General features: G+C 43.5%; 1 protein-coding gene across 1 annotated transcript in view; it reads right to left on the bottom strand.

The window, feature by feature from the left end:
- The window catches only part of asic4a (acid-sensing (proton-gated) ion channel family member 4a), a 196,878-nt gene that overhangs the window by 40,555 nt on the left and 133,088 nt on the right, over positions 1-23,235 (bottom strand). The window lies entirely within an intron of this gene.

Raw genomic sequence — 23,235 nt, forward strand, 5'->3', positions numbered from 1 at the left:
ATAGTGTTTTCTCCTTTGTTTCCCCACTGTCAGACTCTAATGTCCTGGGACTCCTAATGACATGCAACACTAGCTTTATTCACAAGATGGTGCAATAAGTGCACTTACTCGTCCACTTACTGGTTTAGTTTCCACAGCCCTTCTTCTGTGAGTGCAACACTGAAACAATATCGGGCTCTCAACCGTGTAACATTTATGAGCATGGGGATTCGTGTTTTTCATGCTACATAAATCATCCAAGTAAACAAGTCTGATTAGGGTTTTCGCTCAAGCAGAAGAGCTTGTTTTGAGTCAAAAGCAGATCTCACAGTCCATTAGACTAAGCTGGATCTAAAGCCAGAGCCCAAGGAAGTTTAGCAGGCAGCAGAGGCTTGGAGTGCACACCTATACACTCCAGTTTAATTTGGTCTCTAATCACAGTCCTCTCAAACGGCTGAGTTAAAAGAGGAGATAATGGAGTGATGGAACAAAGGGCCGGGAGATGGAACAGGAACTGAAAACCTTGGACTGCTGCTCCTGTCCTTGACCGACTCTCATCAAAGTCAAAGAATTTTTACTGGACAAAATGACCACATGAGCAGCGAATCTGCTCGCCACTGACAGATGTGATGATTCATTTCCAAGAGTTAAGGATTATAATTTGGGTGGTGACATTTCTGGCATTGAAAACTCATTTTCAAGTGCTTATTCACTTCTGGAACAGTAACTCCAGCAGCTCCTTCAACTAAACACACACACTGTGTTGAAGTATTGTCCGATAAACCAGTGAGTGCCTTCCTGCACACCCACTGACAAAAGGCACACAGTGGAATGAGTCCACTATTAGGCATCCAGCCGATCATTTCTTCACCAGTCATAGACCACTACTTGTCTTCCATGTTGCCTATGCCTGAGGCTCATCCATCAATGTGTTGCAGCTCCTCCTGTTGGCCAATGGAGGCAGATAAAGATCATAGATGATTTGATGCTCCTTTAATACCAGGTTATTAAGAGTGAGAGCAGAGGAGCAGTGTAATCCCAGTCTGCACATCAAAGAGCAGCCAGATATGTGGCCTGCTATTAGCAGAGTGGCTGGATGCCACCTGCCCAGATGTTTGGCATGTGGACACCAGTTCTGCCAAATGGGGATCATGAGACCACAGGATGTCTTCCAGGAAGCCTGTGAAGCTCCAAACTTCAAGGGCAAGAAACAAATACATATTTTATCAGTCTTTTTATGAATGTTTACCATATACTCACTGTCCATGAAACAGAGTTTGGAGAGCATTGTTAAAAAAAAATTGGTCTTATTATTGATAAAAATAAAATGTATTGCTGACTCTTCTACGGATGGAACCATATGAAAATTTCATATCATGGTTATTGTGACCAAAATCATCACAGTTCTCATTATTATCAAGGTATTGTTGAAATTGTGCTCAAAATGTTCAAAAAGTACTAATACACACTGAAAAAAATGAACCAAGTTGTTTAAAAAAAAAACAACAACAACAAAATAAAATAAAATAATAGTCCCAATGTCCCTTCTGTGTCAGAAACATTCCAATATTAACCCTTAGTGGTCTGAGCCTATTTTGTCCGTTTTTCAGTCCTTTTGATTTGGCCTTTATATACTATAGAAACAAATGTTTACTATACCCATGTTTGGGATCTGTTTTTTCAGCACAACTTCATCTGTCTCATCTGTCTATTATTTTTTCACTTTTACCTACTTTAAAAACACAAAAGGACAGAAAACACAAAAATATATATGAAATCCGATTAGAAAAATGTATACAATTTATTGCATAAATAACACAGATTCTTAACGAACCTTTTCAAAGACTTTAAAAGTGAATATTGGTTCCAAATATTAGGTATAGAAAATTAAAATTGTAATAAATTAGAACTATACTCAAATATTTGACATACAAGCAGATCTTTACATTGGGTTTTTCCCCTAAAAGTGCGCTAATCAAACACGGTTATCATGAGAATTAGAATTTAAACGGTAATACTAACCATCTGCAATTGTACTGCCATTTATTGTTATACCGGTAATCATTACATCCTTAGACTCTTCCAACTTAAAGATACAGCGACCTGATTTTTAATGTTGCATTTTCAGTGAACATTTCATCACTCTGGAAATGCTGTGTGAGTATATGTGTGTATGTTCCATGGCTGTGTAGCCTGGGCTCTGACTGTCACTTAAAGAAGTGGCTTGTGATCGGGTCTCCAAATATTGGAAGGCTTCCTGTGGTTCCACCCCGACTGTCAATGTGCATTTGGTCTCCTTGAAGTTGACTCACAGTGAAGCTGTTTGTTGTTATTTCGAGTCAAAGCCTCAGAGTCACTGTACACTAAACTGCTGCAGAGGTCGTAATGATCGTGGCCATTGTGCTTTTTACTATACAGTTGAATTCACTCATATTTAGGCCAAAATCATAAATCAGAGTTTTGCCTCGAAAGGTCTAACTGTTTGTACAAAACACAAAATAGTCCCTCCTTTAATCTGGGGCTTGAGTGATATAAAAAATGGAAGAGATCTCAGGAAGAGGCACAGAGGAGGGTGATAGATGTGTGTGTACAGAATGTTGGACAGAAAATTTACACACATTACATACAAGCCACGGAACAAAAGAAAATGACAGGAAACGGAGCCCGTTATCCACTGCTGAAATTACTGTCAAACAATATTTACTCCAGGCTATTAATGAAAGGGACTTTTTCTGCTTTTCCTTTTAATATACAGTTTGTGTGATATTCTTCTGCATGTATTTGACTTAGAAATAATGATGATATTATATAATATCTGATGTGACAGAAACAGAAATAGGTGCAACACTATGATACAATATAAAGCAGAAGGGATCACATGTTTTTTGACTGTAACCCTGAAGTTAACGTCATCCAAAAGTAGCACGATGAGGCTGACAAGTGGGTTACTTTTAGATTTTATTTTATGTAACGACATATAAAACAAGTGTTCAGAAAACGCAAACCTCCACCAAGCACCCAGAACGCTGTGCATGTGTGGATCCACTCTTTCTGTGTAAATTCCAAAGTTTCCAGGTTGTTCCATACAGCAGAAACAGTTGAATCTGGTCCCAGTCATGTGTCTGTCCAATTAGATTCAATTCACATCAATATTAGTTGAGTTCTCATTTTAAATGTGTGGGAAATGGGATTTTCAGTGTTCAGTGTAAATGTCCACAGAGTCCACATTCCACAGTGGATGTGGACAATTTAGGTCCAGATACAAGAGACTGTTCTAAGCTAAAGGTGGATCCAATGGGCTCCATGCTCCGCCCCACTACTTCCTGGAGTTAAGGCAGCTACTTTATTTCCTGTCTTTCATTATTGGACACACTAATTAATCCAGGTGTGTCTGACCACAGTAATCCCAACAAGAAGCAGCAGACACACCTGGATTAATCAGTGTGTCCAATAATGAAAGACAGGAAATAAAGGCGCTGCCTTAACTCCAGGAAGTAGTGGGGCGGGGCTTACAGTCCATTGGAGGCTAATCGGAGTCGTTTTGAATTTTTTCTGAATTTTAGAAAATGTCTCAATGATGACAGATGGAAAACTGTAGATGTTGTGACCTTGCTGTGACCTTGAACTTTGGCCTACTTGGCCCAAAATTTAATGGGCTGGTCTCAGGGCCTAGGCCTATCTGTGGGGAAGATTTGGGAAAGATGGGTGGAAGAGTTTCCCATAAAGTTGCTAACAAACAAACAAACAAACAAACAAACAAACACACACAAAGCAAAGTGATCACAATACCTCCTGGCAGAGGTACAAACCCATGAAAATCTAACCAGAACCTGAATGTCAAACTGTGGCACCACTGCGATGTCAGACGGGGATTTTTGAGCTATGGTTCTAAAGCCTAGAGTTTGCAGCTTGTGATCACATTAGGAAAAGAGGGTGGATAAGGGGATGTGAAAGGGTGACGGGTGAAAGCTGGATGCTAACATTAGACATGTACCACACTGAAAACACAACCACGCTGCTAATGAGGAAATGCTGAAAGACGCTAAATATTAACCCGTAAAAGTGATGCATCATGGGGCATGGAGTCATTCACCAACATGGTAACACTGACTGAAGTGAGCTGTGAATGCGCAGGGTAAGTGTACAGCTCTGAAGAAAACTACAACGTTCCATTTAGAGCAGGGGTCATCCACTCCATTTGTCCAGGGGCCGGAGTGTTAGCATGCACACTGGCTCGGACTTAAATATTTAATGATTAAAAACGCTGCAGGAAAACAACTACGAAGACCCAGGAATGACTGATGCACTGATGAAGAAAAAACATCAACTATCCCATTTTTAACAACTTTTCTGGCTGTATGATGATAGATTTCTGGATTTATGATCTTCACTTGAATGCACCACAATTCCAGTTTATAAACCGTACTTGAAGGCACCGTACAAATCCATGTATGTGTAAGTCGGTCAAAAAGGACAGAAACAGAGGACACCAGGCGGCTTACTGAGGAGTGACGGTTGAAATCTGTCATTTCAAAAGATCATTAAAAAATACATCAGATTGGCAGGAAGTATTAATCAAATTTAACTGGTTTTGACATTATTATTAAATGTCTGCGATTGGTAAAACTGATAATAAGCTGCCAGATGATGGATTTATGGCTTTAGAAGCTGCAGGTGGAGTACACAGACTCTGAAAAAGACTCCCAATTATTTCCACCTGACACAGGAAGTGAGTTTTCCACCCTTTCATTTTCTGACCTGCGTCGTCCTCATGAGGGTTAGAGTTAAGACAACGGGGTTAGGGTTAGGACACAGGGTTAGGACACAGGGTTAGGACACAGGGTTAGGGTTAGGACACAGGGTTAAGGTTAGGACACAGGGTTAGGGTTAGGACACAGGGTTAGGGTTAGGACACAGGGTAAGGGTTAGGGTTAGGACACAGGGTAAGGGTTAGGACACAGGGTTAGGACACAGGGTTAGGACACAGGGTTAGGGTTAGGACACAGGTTTAGGGTTAGGACACAGGGTTAGGGTTAGGACACAGGGTTAGGACACAGGGTTAGGGTTAGGACACAGGGTTAGGGTTAGAACACAGGGTTAGGGTTAGGACACAGGGTTAGGGTTGGGTTAGGGTTAGGACACAGGTTTAGGGTTAGGACACAGGGTTAGGACACAGGGTAAGGGTTAGGACACAGGGTTAGGACACAGGGTTAGAACACAGGGTTAGGGTTAGGACACAGGGTTAGGGTTAGAACACAGGTTTAGGGTTAGGACCCAGGGTTAGGGTTAGGACACAGGGTTAGGACACAGGGTTAGGGTTAGGACACAGGGTTAGGGTTAGGATAGAGGGTTAGGGTTAGGACACAGGTTTAGGGTTAGGACACAGGGTTAGGGTTAGGACACAGGGTTAGGGTTAGGACACAGGGTTAGGACACAGGGTTAGGATAGAGGGTTAGGACACAGGGTTAGGGTTAGGACACAGGGTTAGGACACAGGGTTAGAACACAGGGTTAGGGTTAGGACACAGGGTTAGGGTTAGGACACAGGTTTAGGGTTAGGACACAGGGTTAGAACACAGGGTTCGAGTTAGGGTTAGGACACAGGGTTAGGGTTAGGACACAGGGTAAGAGTTAGGGTTAGGGGTAGGACACAGGGTTAGGACACAGGGTTAGAGTTAGGGTTAGGACACAGGGTTAGAGTTAGGGTTAGGACACAGGGTTAGAGTTAGGGTTAGGACACAGGGTTAGAGTTAAGGTTAGGACACAGGGTTAGGACACAGGGTTAGAGTTAGGGTTAGGACACAGGGTTAGGACACAGGGTTAGAGTTAGGGTTAGGACACAGGGTTAGAGTTAGGGTTAGGACACAGGGTTAGGGTTCTGGATGCGTTGCCAGTTGATCGCAGGGCTGACACATAGACATACTCAGATTTCTCTTATATTAATTGATTCATGATCTGTGATCTTGAAGGGGAAACTCTGGTGGATTACTTACATTTTTTTTATTATAGAAATTTAAAAAATGGTTCCTGTGAAAAAACAAACCAACCCAAAACCTATGCATGAAAGCTTTACGAAGAGGCGTGTGCAACAGTCACAGTCCTTGTAGGCAAATCCTCTTCCACTGAAGCTCCAGCTCCATTCACACCACTTTACTACTTCGAAGAAGGTGGAGGTTCTCTGCAGTCACATCCACAGTCCTGCACCGCTCCACTTTTCCAAACCTGTACCCGCCCATAACCCTAACCCTAACCCGCCCGTACCCGTGTACATTAGACCTGCAACCCAACCCGACCCGTGATTAAACATCCGGTCTACACAGTAACTCACTTTTAAGGGCTTTATTTTTGGCTAAAACGAACACCATCAATAAATCTCTAATATATTACATATATGTCGCTCACAAACAGGAGTACGCGCGCACTTGGCCATGAAAACATTTTTTTAAAAAAGTGGTGATACACATTTTAAAAGTGCAACAATAACGGAAAAGAAAAAATGGCGGTCTCCATCAACACATTGAGTTACAGAACAGTGTGTTAATTATAGAGGGAACACTGTCACTGTGGGTAGGATCTGCTAAAGGTTTGTGTCAGATCTGCTAAAGGTTTGTGTGTCAGATCTACTGAAGGTTTGTGTCAGATCTACTAAAGGTTTGTGTCAGATCTACTAAAGGCTTGTGTCAGATCTACTAAAGGTTTGTGTCAGATCTACTAAAGGTTTGTGTCAGATCTACTAAAGGTTTGCGTCAGATCTACTAAAGGTTTGTGTGTCAGATCTACTAAAGGTTTGTGTCAGATCTACTAAAGGTTTGTGTCAGATCTACTAAAGGTTTGTGTGTCAGATCTACTAAAGGTTTGTGTCAGATCTACTAAAGGTTTGTGTGTCAGATCTACTAAAGGTTTGTGTCAGATCTACTAAAGGTTTGTGTGTCAGATCTACTAAAGGTTTGTGTCAGATATACTAAAGGTTTGTCAGATCTACTAAAGGTTTGTGTGTCAGATCTACTAAAGGTTTGTGTGTCAGATCTACTAAAGGTTTGTGTGTCAGATCTTCTAAAGGTTTCTGTCAGATCTACTAAAGGTTTGTGTCAGATCTACTAAAGGTTTGTGTCAGATCTACTAAAGGTTTGCCTCAGATCTACTAAAGGTTTGTGTCAGATCTACTAAAGGTTTGTGTCAGATCTACTAAAGGTTTGTGTGTCAGATCTACTAAAGGTTTGTGTCAGATCTACTAAAGGTTTGTGTGTCAGATCTACTAAAGGTTTGTGTGTCAGATCTACTAAAGGTTTGTGTGTCCGATCTACTAAAGGTTTGTGTCAGATCTACTAAAGGTTTGCATCAGATCTACTAAAGGTTTGTGTCAGATCTACTAAAGGTTTGTGTGTCAGATCTACTAAAGGTTTGTGTGTCCGATCTACTAAAGGTTTGTGTCGGATCTACTAAAGGTTTGTGTGTCAGATCTACTAAAGGTTTGTGTGTCAGATCTACTAAAGGTTTGTGTCAGATCTACTAAAGGTTTGTGTCAGATCTACTAAAGGTTTGCGTCAGATCTACTAAAGGTTTGTGTGTCCGATCTACTAAAGGTTTGTGTGTCCGATCTACTAAAGGTTTGTGTGTCCGATCTACTAAAGGTTTGTGTCAGATCTACTAAAGGTTTGCATCAGATCTACTAAAGGTTTGTGTCAGATCTACTAAAGGTTTGTGTGTCAGATCTACTAAAGGTTTGTGTGTCCGATCTACTAAAGGTTTGTGTCGGATCTACTAAAGGTTTGTGTGTCAGATCTACTAAAGGTTTGTGTGTCAGATCTACTAAAGGTTTGTGTCAGATCTACTAAAGGTTTGTGTCAGATCTACTAAAGGTTTGCGTCAGATCTACTAAAGGTTTGTGTGTCCGATCTACTAAAGGTTTGTGTGTCCGATCTACTAAAGGTTTGCGTCAGATCTACTAAAGGTTTGTGTCAGATCTACTAAAGGTTTGTGTGTCAGATCTACTAAAGGTTTGTGTCAGATCTACTAAAGGTTTGTGTCAGATCTACTAAAGGTTTGTGTGTCCGATCTACTAAAGGTTTGCATCAGATCTACTAAAGGTTTGCGTCAGATCTACTAAAGGTTTGTGTGTCAGATCTACTAAAGGTTTGTGTGTCCGATCTACTAAAGGTTTGTGTGTCAGATCTACTAAAGGTTTGTGTGTCAGATCTACTAAAGGTTTGTGTGTCCGATCTACTAAAGGTTTGCGTCAGATCTACTAAAGGTTTGTGTGTCAGATCTACTAAAGGTTTGTGTGTCCGATCTACTAAAGGTTTGTGTGTCAGATCTACTAAAGGTTTGTGTCAGATCTACTAAAGGTTTGTGTCAGATCTACTAAAGGTTTGTGTGTCCGATCTACTAAAGGTTTGTGTGTCAGATCTACTAAAGGTTTGTGTGTCAGATCTACTAAAGGTTTGTGTCAGATCTACTAAAGGTTTGTGTCAGATCTACTAAAGGTTTGTGTGTCCGATCTACTAAAGGTTTGTGTCAGATCTACTAAAGGTTTGTGTCAGATCTACTAAAGGTTTGCGTCAGATCTACTAAAGGTTTGTGTGTCCGATCTACTAAAGGTTTGTGTGTCCGATCTACTAAAGGTTTGCGTCAGATCTACTAAAGGTTTGTGTCAGATCTACTAAAGGTTTGTGTGTCAGATCTACTAAAGTTTTGTGTCCGATCTACTAAAGGTTTGTGTCCGATCTACTAAAGGTTTGCGTCAGATCTACTAAAGGTTTGTGTCAGATCTACTAAAGGTTTGTGTGTCAGATCTACTAAAGGTTTGTGTCAGATCTACTAAAGGTTTGTGTCAGATCTACTAAAGGTTTGTGTGTCCGATCTACTAAAGGTTTACATCAGATCTACTAAAGGTTTGTGTGTCCGATCTACTAAAGGTTTGCATCAGATCTACTAAAGGTTTGTGTCAGATCTACTAAAGGTTTGTGTGTCAGATCTACTAAAGGTTTACATCAGATCTACTAAAGGTTTGTGTGTCAGATCTACTAAAGGTTTGTGTGTCAGATCTACTAAAGGTTTGTGTCAGATCTACTAAAGGTTTGTGTGTCCGATCTACTAAAGGTTTGTGTCAGATCTACTAAAGGTTTGTGTCAGATCTACTAAAGGTTTGCGTCAGATCTACTAAAGGTTTGTGTGTCCGATCTACTAAAGGTTTGCGTCAGATCTACTAAAGGTTTGTGTCAGATCTACTAAAGGTTTGTGTGTCAGATCTACTAAAGTTTTGTGTCAGATCTACTAAAGGTTTGTGTGTCCGATCTACTAAAGGTTTGTGTGTCAGATCTACTAAAGGTTTGTGTGTCCGATCTACTAAAGGTTTGTGTGTCAGATCTACTAAAGGTTTGTGTGTCCGATCTACTAAAGGTTTGCGTCAGATCTACTAAAGGTTTGCGTGTGTCATACCTGCAGCCAGACGATAGTCTGGTTTTGTCTGTCTTTTATGTTTTGTGTGTCACTTCCTGTTTTATTTTGTTAAGTTTTCCCTCATGTTTCTTGTCTGTCGTCTTTACTTCCTGTTCCCCGTTCATCCTGACCTCTGTCCTGATTACCTGTCTCCGCCCTGATTTGCTCCACCTGTGTCAAGTTGTCTTCCCTCCCTTTTGTGTATTTAAACCCTGTCTTTTCCTTTTGTCAATCGCCAGTTTGTAACTCCAGTAGTTCAGACCAGCGTTCTTGACCTCGTTTGTTCGTTAGCCTGCCTGTTTTTTGACCTGTTTTGGATTCCTCGGTTTCTTGTCTTCTGCCTGATCCCTGTCGGTTTTTGTCTGCCTCATCTGATCTGGTTTTGACCTTCTCGCCCTGACTACCGGTACGTGAGTTTGCCTTGTCCTTATGTCCTGTTGCTCGATTGTTAGCCTGCCTGTGTATGACCTGTTTCCGTCCCTGACCTCCCTTTGCTTTTCCCCAGTCGGGGAAAAGACTCCTAACACCGCTCGGGGAGTCGGGCTACTGCCCTCGATCCGGAGGACGAATCAGAGGAGGAAATCTCCCACCATTATCCTCAAGATTCTGTCTCTCATAATATTTTTTCACCTGTGTGTGAATAATAAATCTTTTGGAACTAATTTTTGTTGTCTGAGTTCTGCATTTGGATTCTGTGGTTGTACTAACGTTATCACAGTGTGTCAGATCTACTAAAGGATTGTGTGTCGGATCTACTAAAGGTTTGTGTCGGATCTACTAAAGCTTTGTGTCGAATCTACTAAAGGTTTGTGTGTCCGATCTACTAAAGGTTTGCGTCAGATCTACTAAAGGTTTGTGTCAGATCTACTAAAGGTTTGTGTGTCAGATCTACTAAAGGTTTGTGTCAGATCTACTAAAGGTTTGTGTGTCCGATCTAGTAAAGGTTTGCGTCAGATCTAGTAAAGGTTTGTGTCAGATCTAGTAAAGGTTTGTGTCAGATCTACTAAGGGTTTGCGTCAGATCTACTAAAGGTTTGTGTCAGATCTACTAAAGGTTTGTGTGTCAGATCTACTAAAGGTTTGTGTCAGATCTACTAAAGGTTTGTGTGTCAGATCTACTAAAGGTTTGTGTGTCCGATCTACTAAAGGTTTGTGTGTCCGATCTACTAAAGGTTTGCGTCAGATCTACTAAAGGTTTGTGTCAGATCTACTAAAGGTTTGTGTGTCAGATCTACTAAAGGTTTGTGTCAGATCTACTAAAGGTTTGTGTCAGATCTACTAAAGGTTTGTGTGTCAGATCTACTAAAGGTTTGTGTCAGATCTACTAAAGTTTTGTGTGTCAGTTCTACTAAAGGTTTGTGTGTCAGATCTACTAAAGGTTTGTGTGTCAGATGTACAAAAGGTTTGTGTCCGATCTACTAAAGGTTTGTGTCAGATCTACTAAAGGTTTGTGTGTCAGATCTACTAAAGGTTTGTGTGTCAGATCTACTAAAGGTCTGTGTCAGATCTACTAAAGGTCTGTGTCAGATCTACTAAAGGTTTGTGTGTCCGATCTACTAAAGGTTTGTGTGTCCGATCTACTAAAGGTTTGTGTGTCCGATCTACTAAAGGTTTGCGTGTCAGATCTACTAAAGGTTTGTGTGTCCGATCTACTAAAGGTTTGCGTGTCAGATCTACTAAAGGTTTGTGTCAGATCTACTAAAGGTTTGCGTGTATTAAAACGTGTGCAAACTCATTGCACTCGCAAAAAACTGTCCAAACTGATTTACTACCAGAGACACTAAGTGTTGCATCTTTCAAAGGTGCAAAATAGCGCGACTGCATCAGTTTGTACATTTGACACAATGAATATGAAATATGAGGTGTTTACATGAAACTGTGCATGTGATGGGAAGAGAAAATGAAAATATATTAATTTAAGGCATGCTAAGTGAGTCATCAAACCCAACAGTAATTTTACTGATAAAAACTGAGTCTGTATTTAACAGGCGTCAAAGGGAGGAGCAAACGGGTTGGATTGTTAATTACACACAGAAGTGGATAGGAGACACAGAACTGATGAAACCAGATGCACAGAACACATTGAAGACCTTCGTGTGAACATTTTTGGAATGACAGACCCCACACACACACACACACGCACACACACACACACACACACATATATACACACTGACATTAGAGGACAGTGGGACTAAATTATGTGTCTGACAGTCATTCAATCCAAACCCCCCCCCCCCCCCCCCCCCCCCCCCAACCCTAACCCTCTGATGCTCTGGGTCTGAGTCAAAACCTCTTCTGTGCTTCTATTTTTCACCTCCAGTTCATTCTACCTGTCTGTTCCACTCAGTGGCGTCGTTGGCCGGATGTAAACAGAGGTGAAGCTCACTTCTAAATAAACCAAACCGGATCAGATGACCATCATCATTAAATGTCCGGCAGATTATTTTCAGCCGTGAATCTTCTTTTATTTTTTTGGTTCCTTTCCCGCTACCCGCCTGCATTTTGTTTAATTTTACCCGAGCCTGTACCCGCGAAAATACTTTTTTTTTTTACCCGCCCCTGCATGTTTTTGTGGGTACCCGTGGGGTATCCGCAGGTACCCGACCCGGTGCAGGACTCTGGTCACATCTTGACACAGAACATGAGACTAAATGGAAATATGTGACAGAAGAACAGGTTCCCAACACTAGTTACTTGAGTATTTTTCAGAGTGTATTTGGTGTTTTTAGGCCTGAGTGAGTGCTGCTGTGTGCATGTGCACACACACTGAACCCACTGTGCTCCTGTTGGTATTATGTAGGTATTATGGGATGGAAGGTATGATTATGTTGCACTTTGAGAGGCTGGACCAGAATTCCACTTACATTCAACCACGTTCCTTTTAATATCTCCACTACAATAACATACATATAAAACAACAAAATGCAACAGTTTTTTCAGATACATGTTGTTTGTTTTTCATATGGAATGTTCTTTACAGTGGACAGTTATTTATTTCTGTAGTAAAGCTGTGAAACTCTAATCCCCTACAGATTCCAAACATGGATTGCTGGGTCTTAGGTGGATATGCGACACAAGTCAAATGACTAAATCAATCTGTAATGTCCAAATTTGTACTTACACACAGTAGATGTGTGTTTCCACAAGTTATTTCATTTGTTCAAAAATGGAATTCTAATTTTTCAGCTTCAGGGCCCAACCTTTTATCACAGCATTCCAGCACAGATGAGTCTGTATTCTTGTATTCTGCCGACAGCTGAGAATGTTCTGCACATTTGGGTGTGAAACACATGAATATCAGCTGATCTGAAGAGTCTACAACCCTAACCCTGTCCTAACCCAGTCCTAACCCTAACCCAGTCCTAACCCTAACCCCGTCCTAACCCTGTCCTAACCCTAACCCCGTCCTAACCCTAACCCTGTCCTAATCCTAACCCCGTCCTAACCCTGTCCTAACCCTAACCCCGTCCTAACCCTAACCCTGTCCTAATCCTGTCCTAACCCTAACCCTGTCCTAACCCTGTCCTAACCCTAACCCCGTCCTAACCCTAACCCAGTCCTAACCCCGTCCTAACCCTGTCCTAACCCCGTCCTAACCCTAACCCTGTCCTAACCCTGTCCTAACCCTAACCCTGTCCTAACCCTGTCCTAACCCTAACCCCGTCCTAACCCTAACCCAGTCCTAACCCCGTCCTAACCCTGTCCTAACCCTAACCCCGTCCTAACCCTAACCCTGTCCTAATCCTGTCCTAACCCTAACCCTAACCCTGTCCTAACCCTGTCCTAACCCGGTCCTAACCCTAACCCTGTCCTAACCCTGTCCTAACCCTAACCCTGTCCTAACCCTGTCCTAACCCTAACCCCGTCCTAACCCTAACCCTGTCCTAATCCTGTCCTAACCCTAACCCTGTCCTAACCCTAACCCCGTCCTAACCCTAACCCAGTCCTAACCCTGTCCTAACCCTAACCCAGTCCTAACCCTAACCCCGTCCTAACCCCGTCCTAACCCTGTCCTAATCCTGTCCTAACCCTAACCCTGTCCTAACCCCGTCCTGACCCCGTCCTAACCCTGTCCTAACCCTAACCCCGTCCTAACCCTGTCCTAACCCTAACCCCGTCCTAACCCTAACCCTGTCCTAACCCTAACCCCGTCCTAACCCTAACCCTGTCCTAACCCTAACCCTGTCCTAACCCTAACCCTGTCCTAACCCTAACCCCGTCCTAACCCTAACCCTGTCCTAACCCAGTCCTAACCCTAACCCTGTCCTAACCCTGTCCTAACCCTAACCCTGTCCTAACCCTAACCCCATCCTAACCCTAACCTTGTCCTAACCCTGTCCTAACCCTAACCCCATCCTAACCCTAACCCTGTCCTAACCCTAACCCACTGGCATCATCCTAGGCAGTGCAGGTGTTAACTTGTCAGCTGTCATTTCTGTCTCCATCTCTCTCTCTGGTGATTCACTGGCTCAAAGGGAGGGTTAGGGTTAGGGTCTCCGTCTCTCTCTGGGTTAGGGTCTCCGTCTCTCTCTGGGTTAGGGTCTCTGTCTCTCTCTGGGTTAGGGTCTCCATCTCTCTCTGGGTTAGGGTTAGGGTCTCCGTCTCTCTCTGGGTTAGGGTCTCCGTCTCTTCTGGGTTAGGGTTAGGGTCTCCGTCTCTCTCTGGGTTAGGGTCTCCGTCTCTTCTGGGTTAAGGTTAGGGTCTCCGTCTCTCTCTGGGTTAGGGTCTCCGTCTCTCTCTGGGTTAGGGTCTCCGTCTCTTCTGGGTTAGGGTTAGGGTCTCCGTCTCTCTCTGGGTTAGGGTCTCCGTCTCTCTCTGGGTTAGGGTTAGGGTCTCTGCCTCTCTCTGGGTTAGGGTCTCCGTCTCTTCTGGGTTAGGGTTAGGGTCTCCGTCTCTCTCTGGGTTAGGGTCTCCGTCTCTTCTGGGTTAAGGTTAGGGTCTCCGTCTCTCTCTGGGTTAGGGTCTCCGTCTCTCTCTGGGTTAGGGTCTCCGTCTCTTCTGGGTTAGGGTCTCCGTCTCTCTCTGGGTTAGGGTCTCCGTCTCTCTCTGGGTTAGGGTCTCCGTCTCTCTCTGGGTTAGGGTTAGGGTCTCTGTCTCCCTCTGGGTTAGGGTTAGGGTCTCCGTCTCTCTCTGGGTTAGGGTCTCCGTCTCTTCTGGGTTAAGGTTAGGGTCTCCGTCTCTCTCTGGGTTAGGGTCTCCGTCTCTCTCTGGGTTAGGGTCTCCGTCTCTTCTGGGTTAGGGTCTCCGTCTCTCTCTGGGTTAGGGTCTCCGTCTCTCTCTGGGTTAGGGTCTCCGTCTCTCTCTGGGTTAGGGTTAGGGTCTCTGTCTCCCTCTGGGTTAGGGTTAGGGTCTCCGTCTCTCTCTCTGGGGTGATTCGCTGGCTCAAAGGGAGGTTTTGAAGGGAAATCCACTTCTGTGACATTGCCAGCCTAATTTGACCCAAATTGCCAGCTAACCAGATCAAGTCGTGCACACATCAACAGCTGTAATAGTTTATCGCTCCTGACAATCCTATCAGCAGGCTATGAACGCATTTATTATTTATGTAACGAGGGAAAAAACACAGAAATTAAAGACAAAATGTATAATATTGTTAAATATTAACATAAACAGATTATAGACATTTTATTGGCAGCTACAAAAAAGCAAATACATTTATAATTTTTTTTGACTCCCTGTGTCACTGGTGAATATAGCTTCAATATTTATAATTTAAAAACACGAAAAAGCCATGCATTTTTAACACACATTTGCTCCATGCGGATGAATCTGTGTCAAATCAATTTCAAAGGAGGTAGCCTCGACTCTGACCTTCTCCTCAGCCGCTCAGATCCATTAATGCAACTCGGAGCAATTTGATGGCGTTCAGCCGACACAAAGCCGAGCCCAAAGCTACCTGTGATTACGCAACGACAACCGCTGTGATGGAACGACTGACACCATTTAGCAGAAAGGCTTCACCTTTTCTTCACATCTAGCATTTCAAACCTTGACGCCACTTGGATTTTAAGATTTGAGCAGATTTATGAGTCATGAGTAAAGAGTGATTATTTGACTTTTTCCATTTTGATATTCCATCATCAGGTTTGTCGAATCCTTTCTCTTCTACTACAAGGTCAATGGGAGCCCTTCATCTGAGCTGTGACAGGCTGAGCGTCACCTGGAGCTGGAAGCAGCTGCACTGGCTGTCCTGCCTCTAGTGCACGTGTTGGATCCAGCAGATTTCACTCAGGCACTAAAAACGCATGACTTATAATAACAAACAACAAAGCTGTAAACCCAGAAGAAGGATTGTGACTTCTGCAACTCTTCCCCAGAACTATAATTCACAGTGACACATGTCAGAAACAGAGTGTGTTTATTTTAGCTGCACTCTGACAACAAACTGCAAAATATCTGAAGGAATAAGACCCCTGTTCTGCTGCCTCTGAATTATGTGTTTTGCATGAACTTCCATTATCAGGCGACGATGCTGGTGGAAGAGCTCAGTTATGAACACGTCCTGTCAACACTGAGACAAAATCAGCCTTTTCCACAGGTCGAGTCCCTTCAAAGGGTCTGACTGCATAAGGGATGGGAATCGTTAAGAATTTAATGATTCTGATTCCATTATCCATTTTGCTTATCAATCCGATTCCTTATCGATTCTCTTATCAATTCTCATTGGGTGAAGGAATAAAAGAGTACAAACGGGAGTGTTTGCATTAACTGTATTTTATATTTCCATCTGCACAGAAAACAGAACATGTACAGTATGCACAAATAATAATAACCAGGGTTCTCGCTAGCGTCATTGAACGTCGGGGCCCCGATGCTGAGATCTGACCCGCGACACTGTCTTTCCACCAGCGTAGTGGTGTTATTTTGTGTGTATTCTGCCTCTGCTTGTGTGTATAACTGTAGCTCTGCAGATAGATAACAGGTTTACCAAGAAAAGACGAACGCCGAAAACTTCTGTCCAAAGCTTTTCCTGCAGACTTCATTGTACAACTGCAACATACATACAAAACATGTCTGAGTTCTGTTATTTGTTACAGCACATTAACATAGCATTATACATTCAAATGAATGAGAAAAGATCGCTAGCTCGATGTTAACATAAATGGGAAAATCCATAGACATGCTAACGATTAGTATCTTCAGATCAACTTAAGATTTACGTCTTTTAATCTAACAACAAAAGTTTCCATCACAGACAGGATTTGCTATTTATTAACACAACTGAACATCAAATACTCACAGGCAAATGTTCTTTCTGTCCATACAAACACAATGACACAAACGTGTCTGCTACTTCCTTCCCATGTCTGAACTGACTACAGTAACACCCAAAGGACAAAACACACACCAGTGACACTGAGTACACCACCAGAGGGCCCCCTTTGACTGCTGAAACAACAGAACATCCCAGTGTGTGTGTGTGTGTGTGTGTGTGTGTGTGTGTGATCGTCCAGCGTAATGAGAACCAGATTTGAATGTGAATAAATCTATTCCTTTGTCTTGGCTCAAAGCGCTGCAGACAGGAAATGACAACAATGGAAGCCACACCCCTTTGTGTGCCTTGGTATTGTCTGACCCCGCCCACCAACATCACTTGCCTTACGCTCATTGGCCGACAATGAGACTTCAATCATTCACTCATTCATTCATTTTCTGAACCCGCTTTATCCTCACTAGGGTCACGGGGGTCGCTTGGAGCCTATCCCAGCTACACAGGGGCGAAGGCGGGGTTCACCCTGGACAAGTCGCCAGTTCATCTCAGGGCTGAACATATAGAGACAAACAACCACTGTCACATTCACACCTATGGGGGATTTAGATTAACTCATTAACCTATCAGTGCATGTGTTTGGATGGTGGGAGGAGCCAGAGTACCAGAGAGAACCCACGCAGACATGGGGAGAACATGCAAACTCCACACAGAAAGGTCCCACCCCCCGTCGACTGGTGTTGGAATCGAACCCAGGACCTTCTTGCTGTGAGGCACCAGTGCTAACCACTGCACCACCGTGTCGGCCAGACTTCAGTTTATCTGATTTAAACGGACTGATCACCCGTGGAAAATTAGATCTAAAATTTAGCCTGTGTGTGTGTGTGTGTGTGTGTGTGTGTGTGTAGTGTGAGTGCTGCTCCCATTACCTGAATTTTGTGCAAGTGAATATTTTTCTACGATCATGTCTGCGTCGAAGCGTGGGAGCAACACCAAACGAAAAGGGAAATATCGCGTCATTTTTTGGCTTCATTCCTCAAAATTTGCCCCTCAAAATGCAGGAAATAGTGTTTCAGAGAGTTAGACATTTACAAATTTTCTGGGGGAGGACCCCCCCGGACCCCCCTACAAAACTCACACCATGTTGCGTGCTGCGTACATGGTGCCCCTACGCTGTGAAAAAATCTGATAACGGGGGGGGGGGGGGGGGGGGGGGCACTAAAGATGCTTTATTAATTCCTCTATTGCCACATTTCCACTATGTCGAACCAGTCCAACTCAACTCTGCTCAACTCCTGTTGTTGTGCACCTCATTTCCCTTCTTTCCTTCAGAAACTTGTATTTGGGTACATCGTTTGTTGTCCGTACCAGAACTGGAACTGGGCCTGGTGTTCACTCTGCTGCTACATTCACAAGCGTCGCTAAGTAGTGAATCAAATACATGACATTCCTGAAAATTAATCATATGCTGTGGACAAATGTTTGAGCAGACTGGAGGGATTCCAACCTTTAGAAGAAACGGAAGCTTTGACAGAGTTCAGCTGGACCTGGTGTGGTCTGTTTAGACCTGGTGGTCTGTTTGGACCTGGTGTGGTCTGTTTAGACCTGATGTGGTCTGTTTGGACCTGATGTGGTCTGTTTAGACCTGATGTGGTCTGTTTAGACCTGGTGTGGTCTGTTTGGACCTGATGTGGTCTGTTTGGACCTGCTGTGGTCTGTTTAGACCTGGTGTGGTCTGTTTAGACCTGGTGTGGTCTGTTTAGACCTGGTGTGGTCTGTTTGGACCTGGTGGTCTGTTTGGACCTGGTGTGGTCTGTTTGGACCTGGTGTGGTCTGTTTGGACCTGGTGTGGTCTGTTTGGACCTGGTGTGGTCTGTTTAGACCTGGTGTGGTCTGTTTGGACCTGGTGTGGTCTGTCTGGACCTGGTGTGGTCTGTTTAGACCTGGTGTGGTCTGTTTAGACCTGATGTGGTCTGTTTGGACCTGATGTGGTCTGTTTGGACCTGATGTGGTCTGTTTAGACCTGATGTGGTCTGTTTGGACCTGGTGTGGTCTGTTTGGACCTGATGTGGTCTGTTTGGACCTGGTGTGGTCTGTTTGGACCTGGTGTGGTCTGTTTAGACCTGGTGTGGTCTGTTTGGACCTGGTGTGGTCTGTTTGGACCTGATGTGGTCTGTTTGGACCTGGTGTGGTCTGTTTAGACCTGATGTCCATACCATAATGATTGAGAGACTGAGGGACCTGGTAGGGATGTCAGGTCCTGTGCTAGACTGGTTCTCCTCTTACCTGACCGGCAGAAGCTTCACTGTGTCAATAAACAACTTCCAATCTGACTCAGCGGATCTACTGTGTGGTGTGCCCCAAGGCTCTGTCCTGGGACCAGTCCTATTCTTACTCTGTCCTCCCACTTGGCCACATTATCCGACAGTACAATGATGTCTCCTATCATCTATTCGCGGATGACATCCAGATATACTGCTCCTTTAACTCCTCTGAGCCCCACAAACTGAGTTCCTTAATCAACTGCTTGTCAGAGCTGAAGCAGTGGCTAAATGATAACAGCCTCCAGCTGAACTCCAGCAAAACTGAGACCCTCATCATTGCCCCGGATAGTGCAATCCCAGGGATCAAACATCACCTTGGAGACCTGAGTTCCTCGGTAAAGACAAAACTGAGGAATCTGGGTGTCATCTTTGACCAGGACATGTCTTTAGAATTCTACTCCAAACACCTAGTCAAAAACTGTTTCTTCCACCTACGCAACATCTCCAAACTCAGATCTATGGTGTCCACAAATGAGCTCGAGATGATCGTTCACGCTTTCGTATCTTCTCGCTTAGACTACTGCAACAGCCTGTTTACATGCTTAAACAAGAAGGAGCTGGCCCGTCTACAGTTTGTCCAGAACTCTGCTGCCAGGCTCCTGACCCGCACAAACAGGAGAACCCACATCACTCCCATCCTTAAATCTCTCCACTGGCTCCTGTTCTATATCGTCTTCATTTCAAAATTCTTGTGCTAACTTTCCGGGCCCTACATGGCCAGGCCCCTGCATACATTGCTTCCCTGATCCAGCCCTACAGCTCGACTCGTAGCTTGAGGTCTTCAGGACAGTACCTGCTGATGGTTCCACGGACCTGTTTTAGCACACGCGGTGACAGGTCTTTTAAAGCTGTGGCACCACGTCTATGGAATGACCTGCCTCTACACCTACGGTCCATGGACTCTGTAGAGAACTTTAAGAAACACCTCAAAACCCTCCTGTTCAAAAAGGCTTTTTAGTCTCCCACCTGACCCAGGACCACCACAGACTGATTACACTCTATGTATTCATCATAACGTACTCCATGTGTCATCCCCCCCCCCCCAGTCTCTCTATATCTCTATCGCTCTCTCTTTTCTCCTCCTTTACTCTCTCTCTCTCTCTCTTTAACCCCAACTGGTCAAGGCAGACAGCCATCCTTCAGGAGTCTGGGTCTGCTCGAGGTTTCTGCCCGTTAAAGGGAAGTTTTTCCTCGCCACTGTCACCAATCACAAGTGTTTGCCCCTGAAGGATTCTGTTGGGTCTCTGTAAACTTAATTTGATTCTGATTTGAATTGATAAAGCACTTTGTGACTCTGTCTGTGAAAAGTGCTCTATAAATAAAATTTACTTTACTTACTTTACTATGTGGTCTGTTTAGACCTGGTGTGGTCTGTTTGGACATGATGTGGTCTGTTTGGACCTGATGTGGTCTGTTTGGACCTGGTGTGGTCTGTTTAGACATGATGTGGTCTGTTTAGACATGATGTGGTCTGTTTGGACATGATGTGGTCTGTTTGGACATGATGTGGTCTGTTTAGACCTGGTGTGGTCTGTTTGGACCTGGTGTGGTCTGTTTGGACCTGGTGTGGTCTGTTTAGACATGATGTGGTCTGTTTAGACCTGGTGTGGTCTGTTTGGACCTGGTGTGGTCTGTTTAGACATGATGTGGTCTGTTTAGACCTGGTGTGGTCTGTTTAGACCTGGTGTGGTCTGTTTGGACCTGGTGTGGTCTGTTTAGACCGTTTCTGCCCCAACACTATGGCCAAAACAATGCAGTGTACGTGTGACGTCATCACGCATGCGCAACAAAGGCAGAATCAATGAGGAGAATCATTAAGCAGGCAGGCAAACGATTCCAAGGAATCGAGCTACTGGGATCCGGTTCTTAAAAAGAACCAGTTCTCCATTCACATCCCTAGACTGCACTGGATACACTGACAGCAGAGGAGAACAGGCCTCGGCCACCGGTCATGATCACATTGGAGGTCATTATATCTGCAACAATAAGTTAAAGAGCCTATGTGTACAAGTTGGATTTGAAAATATCCAAAAATGACCTCAAATGATCTTTATAGTGTTTCTGCCAAAGATGCCCATGTCTTGGATTGTAGAGATATGAACTGAATGTATTTCCACCACTAGAGGGAGTAGTGAGGTACTCTGGCACCACAGGGTCTTTAACCAAAGTCTCAGAAAGTGACCAGATGGGATGAGAACCACGAAGAAACAACTTTTAGCATCAAAGGAAGTAACAGTGGGATAAAAGCTTGAATCCCTGTCGTTTCTTCCACTGGACTCAGTAAATGAAAAGAATGACCATAAAAAAAGAAAAAAAAAAAAGAAAAGAATGGAGTCGGATGGTAAATGCCAGCGTTTGTTCTATATGGGTGGGGCTGATGAAGGTAGACAGTTATTATGGGATGTTCTTGTAGTTGCTAAATTTTTCGTTTGTCGATTCGTGGTTCAGATTAAACTGTGACAGTTCTGACCTTGTTTGTTGGATTCAAACAGATCTTTAGTTCAGTTATTGACGACACAAATCAACAGAAAACAGAGGATTAGTGGTTTTACTGTGGCTGTTTTAGACTAAAACACAGCTAAGCTAACAGAGCTAAGCTAACAGAGGGGATTAGTGGTTTTATTGTGGCTGTTTTAGACTAAAAACACAGCTAAGCTAACACAGCTAAGCTAACAGAGGGGATTAGTGGTTTTATTGCAGCTGTTTTAGACTAAAAACACAGCTAAGCTAACAGAGCTAAGCTAACAGAGGGGATTAGTGGTTTTATTGTGGCTGTTTTAGACTAAAAACACAGCTAAGCTAACAGAGCTAAGCTAACAGAGGGGATGAGTGGTTTTATTGTGGCTGTTTTAGACTAAAAACACAGCTAAGCTAACAGAGCTAAGCTAACATTGCCAAACAGTTATTTTGAGTGGCTGTCAAGGGTCTATGATCTATAATTTGAAACCATAAAACAGATGTGTGTAAACCATGACCTTTATACTTTATTCAGTGACTGAAACAGTGTGTGGACACATCGGCTTGATTTGTTGGTGGTTTTCATCATCTTAAGTGTGTTCTGGTACACGATGTCCCCCTGTTGCTACTATATAAACTCCTTCAGTATTTCTTTATTAAACATTTCACAGGCTAAAACATAAAATAAGTGGATTTAACTGGGAAAAAAAACAGCTGAAATGCATGAATAAGGTCCTTGACTCAGTGCCTTGTCCTGATCAAATGCAGCTCTGGGCCTTTCAGCTCCACCAAACAACGGCAAATACAATGTCACTAACTGATCAGTGACAGTCGATACATCAGCGTGTGCATTGGAATGAAGAAATCAATGTCAGCGCGTCCCCACGGCACTTCCATCTCTGCCAGAAAAGCCCTCATACAGGGACGGAGAGCCATCAACCCGACCTGCCCAAAGGGGATAGCACACAACCCATACTGATGTCTGAAGGCTGGCCTCGGTGCCAACAAAGGCCCTTGGAAAAGCCATGGTAAAGGATTACCCAAGCAAGCATGTCCTCCTTCTGCGCAGCCCAGAACATGAGTTTCCACCCTTGGAACCATTTTGAAGGGTCATTTTTAAACACAGCCAGGGATGAAACAAACAACCAGAGGAGTTTGGAGGGACCATCCATCACTCTCCCTGGGCTCTACCCTGCTGTTTGTTGAGCTGAAGATAAAGTTGGCCTTATCTTCAATTAAGCTCGATCAAACATAGTTAAGAGCCAATCTATAATGCAAAACACAAACAAACAGAAAGGCTGGGCTGGAATCAGGGGCATGTTTACTGTCAAAGTGACTGATTGGGAATTTATCAGGTCCTAATGATGGGTATGGTGGTAACAGAAGCAGGACTGGATCAGCCAAACGGATCCAACAACAACAACCACTAGTTTAGCTCACATGCACACTGAGCCCGTTTACATTCACACTAATACTCCCATCATTATCAGATTTCTGTTATCGAAATATTAATCTGACTATCCAAACATTATAATCTGATCTGTTTGATCAAATAACAGCAGTAATCTGATTATAATCAATCAGATTAACACCTGGATTTGTCCCCAATACTCCCATGTCTTCATGTATTCAGGTTAATCTGATTTATTCAGTTCTTTTACGTCTGCACATGTGTAAACGCAATTAAAATAGTAGAAAGTGGAAAAAATGTAGTCAAACGTCAGTGGACGACAATAACAGGAAGTTTAAGTCTATCATCACTACCTACGTACGAACAGACTCCAAAAGACATCCGATAACGGACTGGAGCGTCCAAACCAGGGTTT

Source organism: Sphaeramia orbicularis, chromosome 21 (assembly GCF_902148855.1).
Source record: "Sphaeramia orbicularis chromosome 21, fSphaOr1.1, whole genome shotgun sequence".
Lineage (NCBI taxonomy): Eukaryota > Metazoa > Chordata > Actinopteri > Kurtiformes > Apogonidae > Sphaeramia > Sphaeramia orbicularis.